The sequence below is a fragment of the Sinohyriopsis cumingii genome, unplaced genomic scaffold (assembly GCF_028554795.1).
Source record: "Sinohyriopsis cumingii isolate HCF-2022 unplaced genomic scaffold, ASM2855479v2 utg000426l, whole genome shotgun sequence".
NCBI classification, from domain to species: Eukaryota; Metazoa; Mollusca; class Bivalvia; order Unionida; family Unionidae; genus Sinohyriopsis; species Sinohyriopsis cumingii.
The window spans coordinates 5431674-5443822 of NW_028315897.1; positions in this window are offsets into that span (position 1 = coordinate 5431674).

The window sequence follows — 12149 nt, forward strand, 5'->3', positions numbered from 1 at the left end:
CGGAATTACAGTAGATCTAACTGTCTATGTTGAGAGGTAATGTTTCTTCTTATACTTAGAGGATAAATTAAAAGTAGCCCACACTGCAAGTGATATCAGGCTTCACAGTCTGCTTTTTCGGCAGCTACATTTGGCTATATATCATGCAAGTAGATGCTAATTATTTTCATAGCTTTCTTAAATGTTAAAGAACATGGAGTTTGTCGAGCCACTGCAACCTTCAGCTGGAATTTGACTGGGACATTGTATAATATTTGCATAGTACTACTTTCGTTCGATGTAAATGTCAGTGCAAACTCTTGGAGTGTTAAACTTCCATTCACGAAACTAGTGTGACATCACCTCCCTCCATCTTATCAAAAATATCACCTGACAACACATTCTCCGTGTACTTGGATCAATGAACAATTGGAATATGTGACTAGTTCTCTGTTTCTAGTGTTATAACTTTGGACTGTTAATCAGAAACTACTTTAATGAAACAATGTTTTCTCCACGGTGTGAATTATGAGACTATTACTATTATTTGTTTCCATTATACAAGTACACAACTGGTCACCATTAACATTAGTTTTTTCAAGTCGTCTCAATCAGTAATACGACATATTATTTGTCGTATGAAGATAGCTCTACCTCGTAAATTAGTAATTAATCATTTAACCATTTAAGTCTTCCAATTTATGTACGACTTTCTTCCCCTAAATTACACTTCTGATGATTAGCAAAATGGCATACACCTTTATCAAAATTAGACACATTTTAGATTGTATATCTCTACTTATTTCATATATTGGTACTGGTTCATCTATTGACAAAGAGTCAAATAAGTCAAAGCATACTTTTTGAAAAGTTCCGAGGTTAATGGTTTAAATGGGCCACAATTAGTTTTAGGAGAGTCCGACTAAGTTGATCCACTATTGCAACCTTTTCATCCTAGTAAGTAACAATTCTTATATTGAACATTTTCTAAGATTCTGACCATATCCTAAGCGGTTTTGAGCATAATTATTTGTATATAAGAAAACATATTGCACACGGATAAACATAGAAGATAGATCTGGATTGGCAGGCCATGAGGCTGTGAATTTATGTCGTTCGCAAATAATACGAAAATGAACAAATTGCCTGCATATTTTTGGAAGACTAAAAATAAATATACGACAGAGAGCAATTTAGAGAGCATGAAAAGGCTACAGAGCTTGTAAGTTATTTATGTGGATGGAATGAAATCAACAGGATCGAAGCAGTTAAAGTGGTTGTACGCGACCTCGACTGGAGTTTTAGGCGATTATTTTTCTAGATTGTTCCACCATGACGATACTTATCCGATTGAGTAGAAATATAGTCGGATTGACCTAACAGACCTTACACAACACAGCAAACGAAACATATTCAAACTTTGATAAATTCGTTCACACAGTTCATATTAAACAGACCTCAGCTGTGAAACTAGGTATGCCAATGATAAAGGTACAGTTACGACGGTATTGCTGATGATGATTTACTTTTTGCGGATTTTCCAAGCAGTATACCGATTTTGTGAATTTTATTAACAAAACTGTATGAGACAAATAAAACCCCGAATCTCATTAATGAACTAATGCATGGGACAAACGCTCTTTAAGGATGGAAGGAAGAGCAATTTAAAAATGAATATTTCTCAGTATATAACTATAATTTCGGTCATATAGTCCTAGAGAAAAGTACATAGAAAGAACAAATTATTGTTTTCTCTCTACTGAAGACCCATTTCGATAGGGTTTTAGAAACAACTGCCGTAATGTAACTGTGTATCGTTGTGTAACAAACGATATACGCTATTTTATGGCCAGTGATATTTCTCGCAAGGATAAGTTCCTTGATAACGCTAGCGCATTCACTATAGATGGGCAAAGAGGGCTATTTTACATGTTGTACTGACTTGGGGTACACTGAACGTCCTGGTCGATCATGAAAGACTCGTTCGATAGGGTGACAAGTAATGAGTTATTTGTAGGGAAGTAGTCTGCATAAATCTGTTATAAGTAGTGCCTAGGTCAGGGCCATATCTTGACTGCGTGGTTCTTCTCTTAACGATAAACGAATGAACCACTCAACTGAATGAAACTGTGCGTGGTCTAATTATTGATCATCACATTATCAGTTACGTTTCTTTAGCAAACAAAACCACTTTAATGGTTCATTCTCGTCATTCCATTGCTTAGCAAAATGTCAAACGACAGGAACATATGGAGACTTATATAGCACAAAGAAAAAGCTCCGCTGTTTTATTCAATAACATCGAATGTCTGTTTTTCCCATTTTTCTGTTTGACAAAGCTCACATCTCAGTCAAAATGCGAATTATGCAAGTGTACATTTAATATGCAATTTAAAACAAAAATAAAGAAATAGGGTCAAACATACGCATCAGTAACGGCGAAATGAAGATCTTAGCAAGTCTTATAATCGGGAAATAATTAAAGTACCTTCTGTTCTGTATATAATCATTCGCCTGCATAAGTAGCATGCATTAATGTGGAACTTTGGCCAATGTAAGCAAATGCATATAAGGCAAAGATTTCATCGCTCAATAGATTATGCACGTGGGAGTGGTCATATATGTGGAACACATATTAATTATACATTATTGTCAGTATTTGCCAAATTCATTCAAACCAGAAAGAGAACGCATGCGCACAATGTAGGACGTGTTTTTGTTTTCGAAGTACAAAATGCAGCGTCAGATATCGCACATTAAAACAGTTAACCAAAGGATGTTACAACGTGTTACAAAATTCCTCAAATCATCGATCATTCCGGTAAACACTTAAAATAGGGCCTATCCCACGGACACTGATACCAGGGTTGGAGATCCAAGATGGCGGTCTTCGTGCAGATTATCAAAACAAACTACAAATTATGTATTCTTCTGTATTTAATGATATTATTTAGCATTATGTTTTGATCTGGAATACAAAATTCGGATTTAGATCTGGCAAATTCTAGCCAATGTTCTTTAACAGCAAGCTTCAATGCTACTAGATTAAAGGTTTTCACACAACATATTTAAACCAAACCATACCGCAAGCATAACAACATGTTCCAGCTACAGAATAAGATGTGTGTATATTATTGCTGTCTTTGTTCAGGTCTGGTAAAGGAATGCCTAAATCCCGGATATGGTTGTATATTCCGATGCGGGTATTTGGAACTCCAAGTGACTTGCTCACAGATGTTAGTGTGCTGTACAAAGACTTCAACAATAGATAAATCCCAAAGAGCCCTGGCTTGGATGGAAAAACTTTTTAGTCTAAAGACTGCAATAATAGGCATATCACAGTGCCCCGAATATGATAAAAAAGTATATTAGTCTAAAGACTGCTATGATTGGCAAATCCCTCAGAGCCCTCACCAAGGATGAGAACGTATAAACATACCGTGGAAAATTTGACCAGTGGTCAAATGACCATTACCAACTAGCTTTATAAGGCAATGACTGACTATGCTGAAAGATGCTGAAAGATGCTTTAAATATTGCTTCATTAAATATCTCAATACAGGATCCTTTGTGTTTAAAGATATTGGGATACATTTGGTCTATGATTATCAAATATATGTCCGATAATGTTCTACCTTCATGAAATTATTTAATTTACATATACATAAAAAAGACTCGCCATCTACGGGTTACTCTGCTTTCAATGTTCCCTTTTAAATATGCAGCCATTATAATGTGCATAGGGTGAAAATGCAAGACTAAAACACTAAAGAAGAAGTCATAGAGTCTACAAATGACCGAGCCAAACCATGTACTCGAAACTGTTATCCAGTTTGAAGACATGGATGTAAATATTCCTCCAAAAGTGACCCTTGCTAAGGATGCTACAGGTAATCGAAATATGAGTAGTTGGCTTCTTTCATCTTGGGTCGACAAGGCTAGAAAGCAACCTAGTATTTATTGTCTGAATTCTGAATTCAAAACAACCAGAATGCTTTCTCTTCCGTTTCCTTAACACAGTGTGTTTCCCTATTTTTCCAATAAAGTTCAACGCACAGATGATGAAAAGGATTAATTTATATATCTCATTTCTCGTCACAAACTGGGCTTTCCTATTTTAATTGAGTCTTTCTTTTGGCTTTTCGTTCGTTGGGCTCTATGATCACAATGTACATTAATTCTAAATATAGACAGAAAAAAGAAGACACAATTTCAGAACCAAGCTGTCCCTAATACGTTTATTTCCTACACGACTGAATAAACATTATCAGACATTACGGATGTTGAGGTAATTGCCCTTGTTATGTATCAGTAACCTTAAGGAGAATTTTGATGATACATCTCTCCTTTCTTTATACTGGCAGATGTGCTTTTATTTGGGATGGGGCAATCTTGATTTACAACAGATTTTTTATGATTAATATTTACTACACCAGGCATTATTTTCAAACGGAAGGAAATACTGCTCTTGTCGCTAAATGTATGCATTCATCAATCACTGGAAATAATGAGATATGAAATCTTCACCTTATCGGGAACTCACAACACAGACGCAAATTATATATCGATGTTGTATCCTCTCATCATGGTGAGGCTTTTCAACGAAACACTCTCTGGCATTGTTTTCAGATTTGAATGTCTTTCATTGGCTGTCGATTATATAGTTTACTTAAAGTGCCTGCAAACATTGTTATTCAAGTTCTACCAGAATCATAATTGGGTTCAGGGGAATATAGTGTATTTTTGTATCACGGTATTATTGATATGACAAATAAAAGCAGTCCAACTATCAAAAAACATAAAATGACGAACAACCGAGTTTCTCTTGTCAATACTGGTTCCCAATGAATGTAAAATTTAGCGACAACAATATATTGGGGTTTTATTTGAGTTCGTAATGACCAAAATGTGAATAATTTGTTCATCAAAATGGCGATAAACATTGATTTACATTGAAAACATTACGATACATTCAAGGATATAATGGTAATATTTAGCTGCTGAAAAAAAAATATCATTGTATAGAACCGTCATATATTCCCAAAACAGACAACATATAAGTTATCGATTTTTTCGTTGACGTCAGTTTGACTTTCATTAAAGAAAGATAAACTGACAATATGAATAAAAATACGAGGCTCACACTATAACATATTGAATTTACGATAATAGTCACCAGAAAGGCACATACAGGCGCGTTTGCACGAAAGCAATTGATAGGGGGAACACTTATTTATCAATAAAATATCACACTAGAAATGCAGTTAACAGTAATTTAAGTTTCTACCTCACTTTTATCACTTCTATGTAGTCAATAGTAATAAAGATGCCATATGATCGAGAATATATTTATTGAAATATTGAAATAAATATATTAGTGATCCCAAATGAAATGTTTTCACAGGATGCTATAAATTAAAGATGAGAATCTAGGTAGAATGTATAAAAATGCGATAAACAAGTGCATCTTTATGAGATTCTGTGCCTACCATAAATTTACTAAATTTCAACCGTTTACACATTTTTGAATATCCGACATTCGACAGCCATATTAATCGTAAACGTTTAGTAGGAGTACATTTGCATGTTTAACAACGAAATGTGATTTATAATATATATTGCTCCAAATTAGTTTACCTAATACAATTTATGCTATGTCATTAATTTCTTTATTCTTAATTCTATGTAACAGCATTATATTAATTTGTCACATCTTTTAGTAACTACTTACGCACTTTCGTCAGCCTTTTAAAAGCTAAATGATATAACTAAGCATGATTCAGACAGAGATATATTGTATGAAGAAAACCTAATTTAATTCATATCTGCTCCAATTGTCCAAGAGAAAACTAAACCATCAAGGAGTTCAAATCTTTTGATTCAAGGTAAATCAACTTTCAATAATTCATCAAAAATTCTAATTTCGATGATATGTATGTAACGCTAAAAAATAGAAGCAAACCAATATTTCAAAATATTCATCAAATTATATAAAACTGCAATCTTACTATATTTTCTCTTGTATTATCGATAGTCAGAAAATGACGTAGCAACATAACCCTTTCGATCAAGTCATAACCCTTTCGGATAACCCTTTCGGATCAAGATAATTATCGTTACACTGTCTAGTAAATATTGTATAAGTTTCATTTAATTATGGAACTTTAATAAGAGGCACCAGGAAATCGACTGTCACTTGAGAACATGCATCATTATTACCATACAATCGTGTTTTAAGAGCATTTTCAATTGTTCCTTAGATTATTGGTGAAACAACGCAAACTATTCGAGAAAACCGACAATAGGTTTCGCGCAAACCTTTAAATATAACGCAATCTAGAACATGAACACATTCACACGATAGGTCAGTAGCGAGGGTACGCATCCATAACGATGGATTATTTGCAGAAAGGTAGAACAGAATTCAGAGCTCACTAATTGATTTACTCAGAGACCAATTTCTTGACCACTTGCTTTAAAGAGCAGTACCGCTTTCTGATGGAAATATTCATCACAAATATCTGTGACATAGCTATGAAAGCAGACTATGTTCTTAAAACTCAGATGTTTAGCAATAATGAGATATAACATACAAACACTCAGTTAATTAATGTACAGACAAAATACAGTTAGACCACAATAAGCCCAGTTATTTTATGGAGGGATGCTTATAGTCCGAAAAGGGTGCTCATAGTAAGAAAAGCAAGGTTAAGTATCAAGGAGTGGACACATCTCGAAAGTTTGTCCTGCACGAAACGGTATTGTCCAGAGACTAATAAATTAAAACAAAATAGGGTTTGCAAGTCCTTTTTCATACGCATATGTTTCGGTATCGTATTCCGTCGATGAGCTTTAGTCTATTCCAAGATACGAGAATAATGACGCTGGTGCTACAGTCAACGGTACAGGTTTATGGAATTACGCGACCAATTGCTTGGTTGGAAATCCTTCGTCATTTTTTAGAGGAACGATTTATCACATAATCGTCGCTTTAATCGGATTCGAGACGCATTTCCTAACTGAAACAATCGAAGCAATACCAGTGTACGACTGAACAATTCGAAGCATCGAGAGCTCCATAGCTTCATCTGTCACATTTTCAGTTCCACATTACAAAAGCGTGCACATAAGTGGAAAAACACGCTCCAAAATTTACAGTTCTAGAAGACTTAACCGAAATCTGGAGTGATCAACTGAAGTGAGAGCAAAGGCATGAAGTGTCTTCGAGATGAACAGCGAAGCAATTGTGTCGGGTACCGTTAAACATCTAAAAGCCGGGGGAAGGAGGTACAGGAAATTTACATCGTCGGTCGGCAAAAACTTCCTCCAACTTGTTCTCCCCTATTAATTTAGGTTCAATGTACTTAGAGTGACACATGAATGCAGTACAATGGGTGACTTTACTATTCCAAAATTATATTACAAAACTTGATATTACAAAAAGATATTGTGTTACTCCATGTTTATTGGACTTTCGAAATATTTACATTTTCTCACGCCAGTTTTGCATGGCTGCATGTATGTATATGTCTTTCGCATTAGGAATACTTATAGCAGAATTGTCGTTAAAATTATATCTAACACTACATTTACAAATACAATATGTACGTATCTCATTTGTCACATCAGCAGCACCAAATAACTGTACACAGTCGCTTATTCATATAAAGTTTAATATCTCGCTCTACTCTTGCCTTGTCATATATATTTGATTCTATGTCTCTAATTGTAAATGCGTAAGTTGACTAAGTACTACTATTTAAGTAACATAGCAAATTATGTGTTCTGTTTCAAGATGATGATTTATTTGGTGCTTAATTAACTTTATGGAATCTCAGTTGAGCAGAAAAAACATGCATACATGCATACATACATACATACATACATACATACATACATACATACATACAAACGTACATACATACATGCATATGGATATTTCTCAACAGAACCATGCAATTATCCTTAAAAAAATCTCACATTGTTTCATGGTTATCTTAATAAAAAGGATAACAATAGACTTTATTTACTGGCTATTGTACCTAGATGGAATATCGTTTTTAATTAATTTGGTGTCATATTTCAATATTGTTGGTGATATTAAGGAATTAAAGAAAACATACGACCATGCTTCCTTCTTTAGAACAGAATCAATGCGTGAAAATAATAAATGATTTATAGCCAACACAACCGGTTAGAAGATTAAAACAGACAAGTCTATATATAAAAAATAAAGATATATATATATATATATATATATATATATATATATATATATATATATATATATATATATATATATATATATATATATATATACATATACATATATATATATATACATACATATATATATATACATATATATATATATATATATATATATATATATATATATATATATATATATATATATATATATATATATATATATATATATATATATATATATATATATATATATATATATATATATTTGCAGTCATTTCAATGAATGAGTTATTGCCAACTTGACCGAGCGGAAGAATAAAACAAACAAGTCTGCAGCCGTTGGAAACTTGAACTTTTAAATGTCTGGGAGTACAGCGTTATCGTTTGCAATGGTACTTGAACAATAAGCTTGCAAAGTCTGACTGGACGTATCTTATGAGCATACTCGCATTATAGTAATATTAGTGTACGTCTTCTTTACTGTGTATCATACACGTACCTTTAGTATCAAATGCATTATGTGTTACAGTGTTATCGAAAAGTAAACTTCGTTATAAGCTAAAGAAAAACAACAATACGATATATATCATAATGTTATGAGATAGTGTCGCTGATATCTTAACCTCAAAAAACTAGATAAATTAAATGATAAATAATATATGAATTGACAACTTTATAATCAGTCATTCAGTAACAATTAACATTGAGTAATATATATTATATAAAGCATAACGTGATCAAATTTATACTTACTCTTGGCCACATCAAGCGCTAAAAGAACAATATTTGTGGTTATAGAAACAGTTAAATATACTTCTCGTAGGTAGTTTCAATATGTATTTTGTAATCAATGTAGGTGTTTGGATATTATAGCTCTATCAAATGCATACTTTATAATGAGTTTGTGAAAGTAGATGCAACATCTTTTGGTTCATAATAATGTTATTTTCCGTTCTTCCCAGTAGAAATAAATAAACGTCATATTCGAAACGATGAATAAACTTCCCACATTTCATATGCAATCTCTGAAATTGTAAAATAGTCCGTGCAGCTTTAAATTGTTATACACCGTCACAGAATATAATTTGTTTGCTGTGGCTAGTGTCGTTTGACTACATTCCAGTACAATTGTTATGATGTTTGATTCCAGCATCGTCTTTGGTATAAAATGTATGGTCTCTTGATCGTTACGGTGTTGTTGTGGCATGAACGAAACTTTGATAAGATCGTTTAATATTCGAGAAACCTGTCCATTATTCATCATATATTTATTTGTATCCATGTTATAGATCCAGTAATGGGAATATATATATATATATATATATATATATATATATATATATATATATATATATATATATATATATATATATATCAGTCATTGTTGTCAAATGTTACATTTTACTCGCTGTGTGTCTACTAAGTAACTTATAATGATGTAATGATGGAATTGTAACGATTTATAAACTCGTTTGCACAAGCCATATAAACAGTCTTTGTATTATTCAGGCAAATGGTACCTCACATTGAATGTCAATTTATTTTTGAGCTTACACGTACCTTCCTGTATAAGCTGTATTGCTTAACTCTGGAATAATATTCATCTATTGCATGGAGGAGGAGTGGCGATAACACTAATATTAATATGGCCATATTCGATATCGTAAATAACCCATACTGATGTGATCAGCTTACACATGAGGAATAGTGCTAACAAAAATTTCAATATGGCCATATTCGATATTGTGAAAGCCCCATACTAATAAGACCATCTACTCAGGAGGAATAGCAACAACATGATTTGTAATATGGCCATATTCTATATCGTGAATACCCCATACTGATATGATCATCTAATCAGGTTGAATAGCGATAACATGATTTTGAAGATTTCTGCTCTGGTAGCCATATTATATGTCCGAGCAGCACCATTTTCATCTAGGACTAACTAAACTTGCTACGGGTGGGTGGGGGTGCAACGATGTATGACAATCCTCCACGTAGTGTACAAGGATACAACATTGTGCTAGCAGACGGACGAACAATGGACAAAATAACAACCCATACGCTCTGCTGGTCTACAACAGAGCGGTTAGTTTATACCACTCACATAAGTGTCTTACAACAGTAAGCTGTGTCATTCTGACAAGTATATTTCCATGGGGTATTTATACCAACAAAACGTAAACATAAAGCAAACCGATACTCGTTGCTTAATAAACAATACAACTGCGATGAAGTTGAAGTAAATTCAAACCTAATTTACAATCTATGAGATTGAAATATTTTGGAAATACAGCATCACAGCTTGCAAGGTGTAATTCACAGTCATGATAATAACGGAGACATGTGAATCGTTTCTTCATTAATGGAGAGAAAACTTTAGAAAAGGTATGCGCCTTCTATTGGCTTTTTGATAGTCTTTCTATTGGATATTCGATATCGTGAATACTCCATACTGATATGACCATCTAATCAGGAGGAATTGCGATACCAATATTTTCAATATGGCCACATTCGATATCGTGACTACCCCATACTGATATCATCATCTACTCAGATGGAATAGCGATAACATGATTTTCAAGATGGCTGCTGTGGTTGCTATCTTATATGTCCGAACAGCTCCCTTTTCATCTACAACTAATACACTCACGATATGTTTGTATGTGTGTTTGTGTAAAGGTTCATGACAATCCTCGACGTAGAGTACTATTTTGGTGCACGACAACAAGTTAGTGTATAGCACCCGTAGAAGTGGCTTACAATAGTAAGTTAGGTCACTATGACAAATATATTGTCCTGGGGTATTTATACCAACATAACATAAACATAATGCAAAAAGATAACTACTGGTTAATAAACGATACAAAAGCGAGGAAGCTGAAAAATATAATCTAATTTGCTGGCTTCGAGTCTTAAATATCTGGGAAACACAGCACAACACCTTGCATGGTATTACTATCACTGTTCTGACAATAATGGCGAAACGCCCATCGTTTCTTCAATAATGGAGAGGATACTTTAAATAATGTATGCGCTTTCTATTGGGTTTTTCATGTTTGCATTAAGCATTTACGTCTTCGTTTCTGTGGAAAATATAAAGCTCTTTTATGAACTTATTCATGTATAGTTTGAATCAAACATAATACACATTTATTACATGCTAATCTAAACCATTTTAATAACCCAATGTGATCTGAATAATCTTATTTATATTTCATCCGAAATAAGAAGAAGGGGCATTAGGAATAAACTATAGCTTTCTATTTAGTAGAAAAGAATGTCTTACATTTGTTGAATACATATTTCAATGACTAGATGTGTCTTAATAATCAAATAAGAACTATATGAAACACACAACTTACTCTTTAATGAGTGAAAGTAGATATACTAATACTTACATATATTTGTATTTGTTTTTCTTCCTGAAAAAATAAAGCAAATGTGATATCATAAACGGGAAAACAAGCGTCGGTTATTAGGTCTCAAAAAGGAGAGACAAAAGCTTGCGCGAAATACTCTTACAACGTTTGTCGCTACTTTGTCTCAGTATTCCACAAGATCTGACATTTAACCTAGTCTACGACAGGTTGTGTCATGCGTAAATATCACTATTTGGACGATTCTCTTTAACTTTATTCTTGAAGAAATACGTTTTATGTTACACAAATTACACGTAATTGTATAGATACAACTGACATATTTAGGCCCACACTTACAAAGAAAGGAACATAAGTTTATATATTATTTATTTCTATAGCATAACTAAATTATATGATACATCCACTGATGGTAAAAGGTTACTTTTGCTCAATTAATCGTTCTATCAATTTGCGCGGGGACATCAATCAGATGTGCATATGTTTGTCATTGGCTACAGCAACCTATGCTAATCAACCGGGGTCATCAACGGTCTAAGCATGAACTAAAGCTTGATTTATTGTTTTTTTTTTTCA